We start from the raw sequence: 15,728 nt of genomic DNA, 5'->3' as shown, positions 1-15,728 counted from the left end.
CACAGATAATTGGTTAAGAAGGAAAAGTATGAAACAACTGTGTGAGAAGAAAATTGAAAAACCCACAAAGGTAGTTTCTTTTTCTAAATTTTTAACTTTTGACATACCACTTTCATCCAATGTTGCATCTTTTATTTTAACATCTAAGAGAGAGAAAGAAGTAGTTCCACCAAATTGACTAGGACTCACAGAAATAGAAGTAAAACTAGGTTTATAGCATTGACTCAAGATATAGTTCAAGGGATTAATATTATGGATCAAGAACAAAATAAAGGAGAAGATCTTGCTCTACCAGATAATTAGGAGATGGATGTGGAGTCGATAGGCACTATAAATGTAGTTCAATCCAGCTTCATTAGTTATCCTAGAACCAACCAAGGAGTAACAGTTGCTAGTACCATCCCACCCTAGTTGTCTAATTCCATGAATAAGAAATCCAACTTTCGGTTGGTGTGTATATCAATCAAATACATAGTCACCAAGTATGTTTCTTGTACTCCAAAGAATAAAAGGATAAGGAATGACACAAGTCTGACTAAAGATGGACTATCACAGGGAAGGTAACACTAGAAGTGGCCACATATAGGCAAAAAGAGGGTTCAGGTGAAGTGGAAGCAAAAGAATTTAAGGTTATGACTATGGATTTGGGAGTTCTTACAAGAGACACCAACAACCTCATCTTCAAGTTCTTAGTTGACCATATGTTGAGCCAATCAAAAAAGGATAGAAAGGAAAAGAGGGAACTGAAAAAATTGCTCATCACCATAGCCAAATATATTGATTCTTTGATGAATGTTTGTGTTCTCCCCTTGATTTAGGTACTACAATCTTTTGACCCCAAATCCTCTGACAACCAGTAGTTAGTCAGATAGATGCAAAGGAGGAGACTAATTTTAGAGGCAATGAAAGAATGGATTGGATATTTTGTGAAGGAAGGAGGTAAAATCATTTCATATTTTATCACTACATATGTAGAAAGAGAAGTGTTACTAGGGGAAGTCTTGACTTTGATTAATGTATGGGAAGAAGACCAAAGCTAATGTGAGATAGTTTTGTTCCAGGTGCATGAGGTGGAGAAGTATGGTGTGATGAAATTCCTAAATGAAAATCCTATGAAGGTTGTAGATTTTTCCATGCTCTTCATTTTAAAAAGTAATATGAGTTGGAAAGAATCTCTTTATAAGGACTCCATAGAAGAGATGTGTGAAATTGGTTGCGAAGTCATTGAGATATATATAGAGATACTAAAAGATATGCAAATAATAAATCCTAACAACATTTTACAATTCAAAGATGCAAGCATGGATTTAGAGAATTTAACAAATATTTTTCATGACACCATGTTTAAGACTAGAGACAATGATAGTTCTACTCCCTAGGATTTTACTACAGTGGCTAACATAGAACCAATGTTGTATCTAAATAGGGAGCTTATGCCTTAAAAAGTAGGAGGATCAAAGAAATGAGGTGATAGAAAGATGCTTGAAAGTCAAGGTTGCTCAGCCTAAAGAATCCACACTCTCAAATAGTCCATCAATTCATGAGCTCTTTTTGGAGCTAGAAATTTGTATAGCAAACAATCGCAGAGGATGATAAGCTTGGCAAGGAGTATTAGTTGAAAATAGTTTCTCTTTAGTTTCTTCTTTTCAAAAACTATTTTTTAAAACTATTTATGCTTGCTAATTGTTTGTAACCAAGATGAATAGGTTTTGATGGAGGCCTATCAAATTTTTAAAAACTATATGTTGGGGCATAAAATTGATAAAAGGATAGCTTTTAGGTAGATACAAGAGAATTTTAGCAATAGTAGTATTTTAGGGCTTTTTTAATAATGATTGATAAAAGTAAGGATGATATATGTGAATTTTGTTTCTTTCTAGACTTTGTGCTTAGAAATCTCCATTACTATATCTATAAATATTTGTTATATTTCAATAATTTGAGTTTGAACTTAGTTTCTTACAATTACTTTGCGAATTGTTATGTTTATAATTGATGATATTGATTGCTACCTTAAATTGTTGCACCTAACCATTCATCTTTTATTCCATTTCATGTTGCCGAAGAAATTCAATTTTTCCTATGTTCTCCTTGGGTTGAAGAGACTTTGTGCTTTTTCAGTTACTTCCCATTTCTAAGAATTATGTATTGTACCTTTGTACCCAAGAGTACATGAGAGATCCTTAAGCACTTTCTAGTAAAAGTTCATGCATATACATTTTTATTTTATTCTTAAGTTAAATTCATTGATAATCTAACAAAGGGAGTAGCATCTTTTAAAATTCAAAGGGAAACGTTTAATAGAATGTGTAGCCAACTGTTGTGAGCATCATTTATTTCCTACCTTGGGCGTATATTAAGTTATTTAACTTTGTGAGGGAAAACAATTTGTTCACCAACATATTTAAATCTTGCATATGATTGAAAGTCCATTTAGCAAAGCAATCCTCAAGTCCATTCCACTCTCGACGTATCTAAGTAAAAAAATAAGACTCAAGTGTTCCACAAAAGATGAGAGTCTGATTAATAACCAAAGCTAGGAACCAAATAACATCCTCAAGCATCTATGAAAGAGAAGTTTTACAACCACTTGGGAGTTAGACTAGATAATTTTGCGCCATCCCTTAGACAACATTGTTCCACAACATATAAAATAACTAATTTCACCATAAGATTACCTATATTATAACCTTTATGCACTAAGAAAAAAATGGACATCTTGAGAACTACAACAAGCCACTTCACTAGTTCCAGTGAGACCTCAATTCCCCCTGGGAAGAGCCATTAATGTTGACTTTTAGAAATCTAGGTGATAGAGTTAGATGCCCCTCACAATTCAGTTGGCTTCATCCATCACCTATAGTGTCTTGGAAGACCATGGAACCATTGATTGGTAACCACTAGGACCCCACCCTTGGAGAAATAAATTCAAGTGGTTACAAATGGTAAGGTTAGCAACAGTCATACTACCATCTAACAAACACTTAACTTGATTTGTTTCATGGAGAGACTGAAAAACCTTTCACCATAGTTTTTAAACTCTAGTTCAAACATTTTGAAATATTCACCTCTTCCTCTCCAACAAGATATGTCAAAGAACAAAGGAAGCACTAAAAAACACATAGCTCTAAGAGGAAAGGCTTTAGTGGAGACACTATCCAAGTGATTCTAGAAAGAAGAAAAGGAGAAACAATTCTTATAAGGGCATCCCAAAGAATATCATCAAAGGTGCCAAATGAGGGTAGAATAGGACCAATAGAAGAAAATATGGGAGACAAACTCCTCTCCATTATTATAACCCACATAGAATGAGGGGCCCTAAAATTCACCTTTATAAAGAATATCCCATGTAAGACACCAATTATGAGCCACTAGCCACATGATGGAATCACATTTTGACAAGGAAAATTTATTCCAAATTGATTTCCACTAAGACACCTAAACATATCCAAACAATTGTCTAGTACACTCTTGATACCTAGTATAGATAGAGTAATAAATGAATGTAGCACCACCCACAACCAAAGTATTCAATCCCAATAATGAAAAACACTCCCTAGAAGCCAAAATCATATAGAGTTCCTCATATTCCTCCTCTAAGACCCTAGGTGTCCAATTTGAAGAGTCCTTCCATTTATAGCCAACAAATAGGCCTAAGTGATAAAGGGTCTTATACTGAATCACTTTATCCCATCCAACAACAAGAAAGGTTTAATACAAAGTTTGAAGATGAGGGTATAGAGCTAAGATTGTAGTGTTTCCATCCCAAGAATTATACCACAATAAAGCCTAAAATCCTACTTTGTGCATGGTATAGTTGTTCATCTGGTATTCTTATATTTTATTATTATCTTTTTAATAATATCATTATTTTCTTAATAATATTATTGATGAACATGAGGAGATTTAAATGCCTTTAAGATATCAAATAATATTATTTGAATCCCTTTCCTACCAAACCTTAGTGATACCCATTTGAAACTACAATTGGAACAATCATTATGTTGTCATTGATGTCAAACCTTATTGGTAAGAAAAATTACTATATAATTTGAGTGTTATATCTAGATGATTGCTGAAGAGGTTTTGAGAAAAGACATAACAATAGCACCTAGAGAAAATTTTGAGTTATGAGAGGAAACTATAATGAGCACTTGATTAGTTAGATTTTGACAAGCTATAGTGATTTTTTAATTATGGTACAAGTGAATAAGATAGTTGTGTTGTAGTCTTGAAGAAGTGGTAAAAGGATGACTAAATGCATAGGCTTGATCGAGAAAGAGAAAAAAGGATTGAGGAATTTGAACTATATGCAAAGTGATGCTAGTATTGACCAAACACCGATATGCACTTAGTAGAAGTACTGTCAACCATGCATTAGCATTGAATGAGCATTGGTACTTATGTAAAATAAAAAATTTAGTAGCAATAGAGTAACCCATTGATAGCCAAGCATTAGAACACAATGTTGGCTAAGTGATAATATTTGATAAATTGTGAGGAAATCATAATTTTTAGATGACATAGTTAATTTTTTAGAATATGTAAAGTGTGCAGAAGATAATGATGGATGACTTGGAACATAGAAATCAACAAAAACTATATTTGCACATTTCTATGTAATGATTCAAAGATAAGTTTGGAGAAGTTTATAGAAGAGAAAATAGTAGACTAAATGATGGAAAGATTTGATGAGTCTAACCAAACCCTAAGTGGTTTTTAAGTGGCAAAAGATAAGAATTACCTATTTAAGGAGTTCCAAGGTTTAACCTAATGTGGATGGAGTAGTTGTTAATGCCATTAGAAGAGAAAATGGAAAGATTCATGATGAGATTGTGATTAGAAAGGTATTTAGAACTCTACTTCTTATTTGTGATATTAAGGTTTCTATAATAATATAATTGAGATGTACTCCCAATAATAACCTAGATCTAGAAGGTGTGATTGGTAGGCTACTTCTTTTAAAATATCAAATTTTGATTATTTCATCCCTAGCACTATTGAATAATCTTTGAAATCACAAAAAAGGTGTAAAAAAGTGATAATGATGCTTTTGATGATGAACTTGGTGAGCTTGAAACAATGATGGCTAGAAGACTTACAAGGGGAAAAGAAAAATACAAAGGTAAACTTCCTATAAAATAAAATTTATGTAATAAAGTTGGTCATATTGTTGCAAGATTTCCTAAGAATGAAGACAACCATGAAACAAGGGTAAACAAATAAAAAGTAAAAAGAGATGATAGAGATAATAAAAGAAACAAGGAATACATAGACACAGGTAAGAAATCTTGTTACATTGTTGAAGAAGAAATTGATAATGAATTTGATAGTAATGGTGAAGAAATTTTTTATGTTTCTATAAAAGAAGATTTTGAGGAAGATAAGAAACAAAAAATTAATCTCATATGTGAGTAAAAGTGATAGATGGATAATTTAGAATGGTTTTTAACATCACATTATTGGTGACAAAAGTAAATTTGAAACCATGGAACAATAAAAGGGTAGTTGTGTTAAATATGGTAATGATGCACCATGTCTTGTGAAAGGTAAATGATCAATACAACTAATTGATAAGATCAAGAGTGATAATATTTATTTGGTTGAAGGACTTACTATAACTTATTGAGTGTTTCATAGTTGAAAAACTCAAATACAAGGTTGAATTCCATTAGATGAAAGCCAAGATATTTGATGTTGCTAGTGAAAATTTTGGAAGTGGTGATCAAACAAAATGTAATTCATTCTATCTTGATTTATCTGATGATGCATGTTTATCCTTGTGGTACAAGAGGTTATGACATGTAAATTTTGAAAATTTGATAAGCATTAGTAAAATGAATAGACTAATTGAGTTTTGTCAAAACTAAAGAAACCTAATAATACTATGTGTAAACAATATGAACTTGGAAAATAGGAAAAGTCTAGTTTCAAGAGAAAGACATACCATCTAATGATATTTCATAATTATTTCATACTAACCATTGTGGACCTATTAGTGTTCAAAGCTATTGTAGATACAAATATTTCACTCTATTTGTTGATGACTATTCTAGATGATGACTATGATTTTTCTTAAAGAAAAACATGATGCTTTTTAGTTGTTTAACTATTATTTCGCAAGAGCTGAAAAGGAAATGGGTAAGAGTCTAAAGTGATTGAGATCTGACAGAGGTGAAGAATTCATCTCCAATGAGTTCAATATATTATGTAATGATAGAGGAATCAAAAGGCATATGTCAACACTAAGGAAACCTCTCGAAAAGGAAATAATGGAAAGGAAAAATAGATCATAATGGACTATGCTATGACACTAATGATGGAGAAAATTGTACTAAAAAATTAATGAAGAGAAGTTTTTAGTTCGATAGTTTATACTTTGAATAGAGTGCAAGCCAATAAATTTACAAATGGAAAACTTGATACTAAAAGTAATGAAGGTATATTCTTAGGATATTCCACTAAGAGAGAAGCTTATGAGTGTTTTAGTTCTAATACTCCACAAATTTTGCAAAATGAAAATGTTAAAGTTGATGAATATGCAGAACAAAACAAATTTAAATGCAAGAAAAAACATGAAGATTGCATCACATTCATATATGTGAATAAAGGTTCTCCCTATACCCTACCTAAGAGAAAGAATAAAGTTGTCAATAAAAAATGAAATGTAAATATTAAGATCTAACAATAGGTTTCTAATAAAAAACTATGGTTGTTGAGAAATAGAAAATGATGCCGAGGTACATGCAAAAGAAGTTGGACATCAGGAAGATAATGTTGAGTAAGTATAATCTAAAACAAAACTTGAACAAGAGAGACAAAATGAACATGAAATTATTTTTCAAGATGAATATGTAGAAGAAGAGAGAAGGAAAAAACCTATACTAGAAAAGTGTTTGAGGAGACACCATGTATCTAAGAAAGTAATTGGTAATAAAGAATCTTGAGTTATGAAAAGGAAAAGACTCAAAAGTGATACATACATGTTTAGTAACTTGTGAGTTTGAATCTAAGTCAGTAAAAGATACTTTGGAGAATGAGAAATGGATTCATGAAATCAAATGAATGAATACATTAAATAGATAAACAAGAAAAATATATGGAAATTGGTACCTAGACCTAAGGACAAAAATTTTATTAGAAAAAAGTGGGTATTAAGAAACAAGATAAATAAACAAGATGAAGTCACAAGGAACAAGGCTAGACTGGTATGTAAAGGATATACACAATAAGAAGGAATTGATTATGGGAAAACATTTTCTTGTGTTGCAAGATTAGGAGTTAGAAAACTACTTTCTTATTCTTATTATAAAGGATTTACAGTATGCTAAATGGATCTCAAGTCTACATTTCTAAATGAAATACTGGAAGAAGAAATTTACCTTGAACAAAAAAATGGATTTATGACCTCAACAAAAAGAACATGGTATTTAAACTTCACAAAGCTCTTATGGTTTTAAATAAACCCTAGACCATGGTAGGAAAGGTTGAACAATCATTTGGTGACGATTGGATTTGTAAAAACTAATGATTAAAATAATCTATACATGAAGACTAGTAGTAATAATGACATATTTTATCTAAATTCTTTGTTGAGATCATATTTGGAGGAAAGGAAGCATTATAAAAACTATTTGTAGATGAGATGAAGAAGGAATTTTAAATGTTTATGTGTGGTGAGATCAAATTCTTTATTTCTTTATAGGTATATCAAATGAGTCAAGGTATCTTCATTACTCAATCAAAATAGATGAAGGAGATATTGAAAACTTTTGGAATGGAAGATTCAGGACCAGTCAGTACACCCATGTGGCTATAGTACATAAGCTATCTAAGAATAATTATTCTACTAATGTAAGCTTGAAATTATATAGATTAGTTATTAGAAAGCTAGAATATTTTGTTCACAGCAGACTTGATCTTGCATTGCTAGTTGGGATTTTCACAAGATTTTCTACAAGTCCTAAAGATAATCACATGATGGAAGTGAAAATGATACTATGGATTGTATTACAAGAGGAATATAATTTTTGAATTAAAATTATTCACTAATTCAGATTAGATAGGAAATGTTGATTACATAAAGAGTACAAGTGAAGAAGCTTTCTTTATAGGAAAGAGACTAGTTTCATGCACAAGCAAGAAGCAAAACTACATTTCTCTATAAAAAATTGAAGCTAAATATATGGTATAAGTAGTAAATTGTTCAAATATTGTGTGGATCATGATATTGTTGAAAGGGGTGAAGGAAGATGACAAATGATGAATCCTGCATGACATAAGGATATCTACATAATCAAGATGTATGTGATAGATACAATGTCTTTGGAATTATTATCAAAGATGGAGAGTATATTAGGGATTGACTCACCATATAAGGGGAGATTATATCAATTGAAAAATAAAGAGAAGTCACACATAAAAGAGGGACAATAGTATTCAACAAGAGATGTTGCAAGGAAGAAGAACTTATGTGAGGTGTTTCTAAAATGTATATCAAAGAGGGAGTTCATATTCCATGCATTTATAAGATCTTATGTGAGTTGCATAGATGAGAATCAAAATGAAACACAAAGAAAGATATTTTTGGATATAGAGATGAGATACAAAGTGAAACTAAACATATTGATGAAGATATGATACTAAATATAGAGGGAGATTTCTTGAAGAAGTACATGTTTTAGATTGCATGGTAACTAGAGATGTTGTCATCAATAAAAAGAGGGAGATTGTTAGAAAATACAATTGGAACAATTGTTATGTTATCATTGATTTCAAACCTTATTGGTGAGATGGTTTTCTATATAATGTGAGTTCTATATCAAGATGATTGATGAAGACAATTTGAGAAGAGACATAACAAAAGAACTTAGCACAAAAAGGCTAAGTTATGAGAGGAAACTACAATGGGCACTTGATTATTTAGATTTTGAAAAGATAAAGTGATTATTTAATCATGATACAAGTGAAGAAGATAGTTGCATTGAATTCTTGAAGAAGTTATCAAATGATGACTAAATGCATAGGCTTGACAAAATAAACGAACTAAAGATTAAAAAACTTGAAGTCTCTACCAAATGGTGCTAGTGTCAATTGAGCACCAATATGCACCAAGTAGAAGTAGCATTGATTGAGAATCCCTATTGATAAAGTATCAATATATATACTAAACAAGAAAATTGGTTGCAACTGAGTAACTTAGTAAAGCCCAAGAATTAAAACACAGTGTTGGCTAAGGGATGGCATTTGGTAGATTATAAGGAAATTGTGATTTCCAGCCCACATAGTTGATTTATTGAAATATGCAAAGTGTGTGGAAGATAAGGATATATGTCCTAAAAAAATTTAAATCAATTAAAATTGTGTTTGCACATTTCTATGAAAGGATTCAATGAGATGTTTAGAGAAGTTTCTAGAAGAGAAAAGAGTAGACTAAATGAAGGAAGGATTTGATGCATCTAACCAAACCCTAATATTTATGGTGGTCTTTAAGAAAAAAAAGACAAGAACTAGCTATTTAATGAGGTAGAAGGGCTAGCTAATGTGGTTTTCCAAACATTATTGATGGTATTGATTGGTGAAATTGAGTAGAAGGATAAGAAGTAATGTGAAGAGGTGAAGTGTCATTTCTTGAAAGGTTGTCAAACAAATTAAAGACATAGATGACAATGTATTCTAGTTAGTGGATCAACATGTGAGTGAAACTATGATCTATATAATTCTTTAATGTTACACAACATATCATACCTTTGCCAATCAGTACATGTCAAGCTCACTAGGGTGATGAAGACAGTTTCCTATGTTTGTCAAGTTTAGAACTCAATGACTACCAAGTTCACTTAGGCGTCAAAGTGAAGTTCACAAAATTTGACTATTAGCTGAGCCCACTCAGTTACCAAAGGAAGTTTGTGAAGATGTAGTGTTAACTGAGTTCACTTTGTTAACACAAGAAAATTGTTTCTCAGTTAGTGTCTACCAAGCTAGGTTAGATAACAAAGGATTTTCTTATTTTGGCATATTGAGTTTAATGGATTATTTTGTGGGTTCTAACTGACTGATAAGAAAATTTGAGGGATAAGAAAAATATCCTTGTAGAGATTCAAAGATACATTTGATCAAGAAGGATCAAGCATACAAGATAGAATTGAGATCTATAACCAGCAATTTAGTTGCATCAAAAATCAAGTAATCTTGTTATTACTCTCTAACCATTTTAGTAGTGATCTAAATCTCTTAATAGAGTTGGCTTAACAACTATTTGTAAATCCTCTAACAATGTGGCATTTCTAGATTGAAGTGTCTAAGGACCTCTAATAAGGCCACTCTTAATAGGGTGATTAAATCCTCTAATAGGGTCACACCTAATAGTGTGTATTTTAACCTTTCATAGAGATGGCTTCTAATAGGGCTCACTTCAAAAGAGTAAAAATTAGTAACTAGTTGTAATTTGTAGTTTTTGCCAAATTGGGTTGTAATCTTAGTGTCACTTGTGTTCAGTTTATTTCTTTTATTTGTGTGGAACTAAGTTAATTAAAATTAATCATAGTTAATATCATAAGATTTTCATGTTAAGCATTTGTCAAGTTATAGTTGTTATTTAAGTGCTTATTGACTCTCAACGTAATATTAGTATTAACCAAGTGCCTATGTGTTTGTCAAGCATCAACATTTTCAATGAATTTTATATTCTATGTTGACATCTAAGGGATTTGAAATTTATTTTAGTGGTAACTAATTCACCCCTCTCCTCTTAGTTAGTCATCTTATATTTCCAACAATTGGTATCAAAGATTCTTGCTTCTTGCAGAGAAGGTTTCAAGGACCTCAGCTAAAGATCAGGATGTCTTGAAGAAGAGAGATTTCCAAACTAGCCAAAGATAACTTCATGGCATGGTAGGAACTTATGAAGTTGCACTTGGAAACCATTGCTGATTTAGGGTTGAAGTATTTAGAAAATTCTTACAAGGCTCCTATTGGAACATTGACTATGGAGCAAATTTCTGGAAAAAAAAATTATAACATCATGATGATTGACATTGCATCATCTCTGAACTCTGTTGCATTTGATGAATTGAAAGGATGTGCTACATCTCATGATATGTGGACCAAACTGAAGGATATCTATAGAGGTGATGATAATGTGAAAAGATGCTTTGGATAATGAAATTTGGATTGAAGCTATGAATGAAGAGATAGAATAAGCAAAGAGGAATAAGTCTTGGACTCTTGTTCCTAGACCCAAGGATAAGAATGTAATTGGCATAAAGTGGGTTTTCAAAAACAAGCTAAATGAGGATGGAGAAGTTTTAAGAAACAAAGAAAGGTTACTATGCAAAGGTTATTCTCAAGAAGAAGGTATTGATTATGGTGAAACTTTTAATCCTGTTGCAAGATTAGAAGGTGTTAGAACTTTATTTACTTATGCTACACATAAGGAATTGTATGGTCTTAGCCAAGCTCCTAGAGCTTGGTATGAAATACTTCATAACTACTTGATAAAAAATGGTTTTCAAAGAACTAATGATAAAAGAAACATATATATCAAAGAAGGACTAGAAAAGAAGATTGTGTTTGTAAAATTTTTTGTGGATGACACATTATTCACTGAAAATGATGATTTATGCAAACCTTTTTTAGAAGAGATGAGTAAAGAATATGAGATGTCCATGCTTGGAGAGATAAAATTCTTTGTTAGATTATTGATTCAATGGATGAAACTATAATACCCCAAAATTGGCTCACTACCATATCAAAAAATTTTGGTATATTTCTGATCAATCCTAAAGTCCTATTCCATTAGGAAAATTCTTATTCTACTACTCGCTACTTGACTTAATTGTCAGATGCAGAAAACCCTAATCTGCGTTCATCATGCTTATTATTTAATTCCTATAGTATTTAATCATATTACTCACATTAAACCTATTGATTAATATTTAATTTAATTACTAAGTATTTATACTTTAATTAAATTAAATTATATCTTAAGGCTAATGTACTATGGAATTAAATTTATTTAATTTAATAAATACACCTATCTTGATTAATTAAATGTAATTATTTAATTAAATGGGAAAGGTATTTCTAAGCAATTAAAGAAAATTATTTAATTAAATGGAGTACTCACTTCTAATTAATTAAACAAAGTTATTTAATTAAATGGGAAGTTGTAACGCCCCGCTCGGGAACCCAAGAGAAATAAACCTAACATGTTACAATGTTTACTGAACTTTTTTTTTTTGAAGTTTAAACAACATCAAGATAACATTAATGCGGAAGCAATATGAACATACACATCAAATACACATATGAAAATATAGATATAGTTTCAATTCCTCAAGAGTTCCTTTACGTTGAGTCACATTTAATAATTTTTAAATTAATTAGTTTAAGTTCCAAGTACAATGTCTCATGATCATAAAGAAATACCAGATACATAATCGCATAAGCAATTGCATAAGTATAAACAATACAATGAAAGTACATCCAATCAATAACATCCACTGCACATGTCACAGGGTATGTGAGAATAGATATAATACATCAGAATACATGATAACATATATACTTCATCTGAAAAGAAGTCTCTGAGATAAGAAATAAGAATGATAAAGGTACATCTTCTGCAACGATCATCCAATAGCTAGCAATGTGAAGGGGAACCCAAATGGTAAGAAGACACTACCTCCCAACCGCGTGGTTACCTAGTCAGGCTTCCACTCCCACTGTGCAGGGAAGATAATGAACGATCCACATACGACTATCAAACATAAAACATTCCTAGGCAAGGTACCCCTAATAGCCAAAACTACCTCAAAGGTAACACATACTACTCAAGAAGATAAAATAATCCAAAAGTAAGAACACTCAATCCAATACCGACACCACATAACCAAACATCATACACGAACCAAGTATAAACCAAATACCAAGATCATAAGATAAAGTCAACGAAAGATAATCATCTCAAGTCAAAAGCCACATGTCAAAAGTACAACATCCATGAATCACCAATCATCCTCAATGAAAGTAAATATCCATAATAAACACAATCAATAATAAGTACACCACTAGAGATACACAAAACTACAGAGAAGACTCAGGCTACATACTAGGGAGTGTCATCACATGTCTGCTTGAGTTACCCTGGACTAATCTTTTAATAGACCCCGGACCCTCAAGCGTTGAGTTACCCTGGACTGGTTACTCTGAACCCCGGACCCTCAACATCACACATATGGAAATCAAAAAGCCCTCTTAGAAGACGAGGCACTCATCTCATTCCCATCCTTAGTCTATACAAGCACTAAAGGCATGGGTAGATCAAATATCTCTAACTTATCTTGTTAGTGTGTTTACCCCCCATAAATTTTACTTACTAGATTATCACTTATTACATTACTTGCATTAGGTTACCCTGGCACTGACCACTTTGGATCCTGGACCCCTATGCAAGCCACTCCCAAGTCACGTACCTAGACAACCTCTCCTAAGCACATAAAAACATAGTTGTGTCCCATACCACAACAACCCTAAAGATCAAACTCAGTTCCTTAACAGGCAACCTGATAATAGGATGGTTCTCCCACCCAAGTACACATAAATGCTTCATAAAGTAAACCTCATAACTATAATTTTTCAAACTGAATCACAAGACATATCATGACATCCAGTCACATAAATGGTATAACAGAATCTCACAAAACCTCTGGTGTACATCCTAGACTGGTCAACATCTAAACAACTCTAGAGTCCACAAGCATAAGCCATACAAGCAAAACAACACAGTTTCATAGTCTGGGTTTGATTTGCAGGCATATAGTTGAGTTAAAAGTAAAGTCCTAGATTCTAGTTAACATACGTTTCAAGTAACTAAGTTTCATAGTTCTCCCCTACGGATTTAACTCATTCTCATTCTTATAACTAGAAAATCATGACTTAAGAGCATTAATAATCATTTATAATAATAATTGATTATTAAATAAAAATAACCCCAATTCCGTTAATAATTGAATTATCAATATTAAATAGCATTAATCATTGATTTCAATTAGTCCCATTATTTATCTTCCTTACTAAATTAAACTCATTAATTATTTAATAATTAATTACAAATCAATATCCATTAACAAAATTATTTACTATTTAGTATTCATTAGTTCTTAATTTATTTAATAATTAATAATTCAAACTATGATTAAAATTCTTTTAAATAAAACTTACTAAATATTAATTAATTAAATAACTAATGATAAAAATTACTAATTAAAAATTATTAACAATTATTAAATTTAAAATAACTAAATTAATATACGTCTCAAACTTTATTAAATAAAGTTAGAAATAATTAATAAACTTAAAATAAACTAATTAGTACGTATCAAATTGAAAGTCACATAACCAAAATCGAGTTTATACATATAATAAAAGTTCATAAATTTCATGTGATTAAACAAATCGCTACCAGCGACTTTATTACTGGTGCACGACTTTTATAAGGTTGTGCGGTCCTTTGAATTAAGCCGTTGGCTTTTAAATAAAAGCCTGCCCACCACATTGTAGGTGCGGCCTTAATATATCCGGCAGGAGCCGTATTACGGTGAACTCGCAGTACAGTATTATGCATGCCGTGGGGTTACAAAGTAAACCAATTTTATAATTATAAATTTATATGTTATAAAACCTTGTTTATATCAATTTAAATATAACGAATTTTCTTCCAATTTAATTGGATTTATATATATATATATATATATATATATATATATAATTTGCATTGTAAATTCAATTATTAAAAATTTTCTTCTATTCATAAAGTGTATTATTTTTATTTTTATTTAAATAATCTTGTTTGTTAAAAACAACCCTTCCATAAGTATTATAACTGATTGTAAATTTAATCTGATAGGAAAAATAAATTGAATCATCGAATTTTCAATCTAAGATTTTTACTTCCAAATTAAACCCTTACCAAATTTAAATTTCTAATTTCTTTAATCTACGTAACAAGGGTTTCTGATTACTTATCCAATTTCTATGAATGCAGAAGACATTGGCTAGTATTTAACAATTTACAATATTGAAATGTTCTAAGGGTTTTATCACAGAGAATTCAGATTTACAATCCACAGGCACGAAGAAGACATAATTATTTAAATAACGTAATTAATTATGTGATTCGAAACATAAGAACCTACCTGGTTCTGATGCTAAAATTGCAACTAAATGCAAATTCCTACCGCAAGCAAAATCTTTCCCAGCCATGTAAAATTATTTTCTTTCTAAACCCTTTGAGTTGCTCTCCATAAACCTGTGTGTGTTCTCAAACTTGTCTTCAAAAAAAATCTCCCTTGAAAAATGAACCCTCAAATTTTGATAAGGAGTTCTCTTCCTACAATCGGGGCACTAATTGTGCATTTACCCAAGAGGTCTCTTGATCAATCTTGTTAACTCTAAAATCAACCTTTATTTATCTTATCTTTCATATTTTCATGCACGTTAAATGGATTATTAAATCTCTTTATTTAATTTCCACTCAACTTCTATTTTAATCAATTTATAACTTATAAATCTCATGCGCACTTAATGCTATTAAATATCTTTATTAATTTCACATGTTTAATCTTTTCAATTAATTTTTTTTATTTTCAACTCACGCATAAATCATGCGAACTATAATCTTTATGATAATTAAATATCTTTTCACTTTTAATTTCATTTTTAGAAAC

Source organism: Cupressus sempervirens, chromosome 11, assembly GCF_028749045.1.
Source record: "Cupressus sempervirens isolate cs-2001-9-10 chromosome 11, ASM2874904v1, whole genome shotgun sequence".
NCBI lineage: Eukaryota > Viridiplantae > Streptophyta > Pinopsida > Cupressales > Cupressaceae > Cupressus > Cupressus sempervirens.
The sequence above is the reverse complement of the archived record's forward strand: the minus strand, read 5'-3'. Positions refer to the sequence as shown.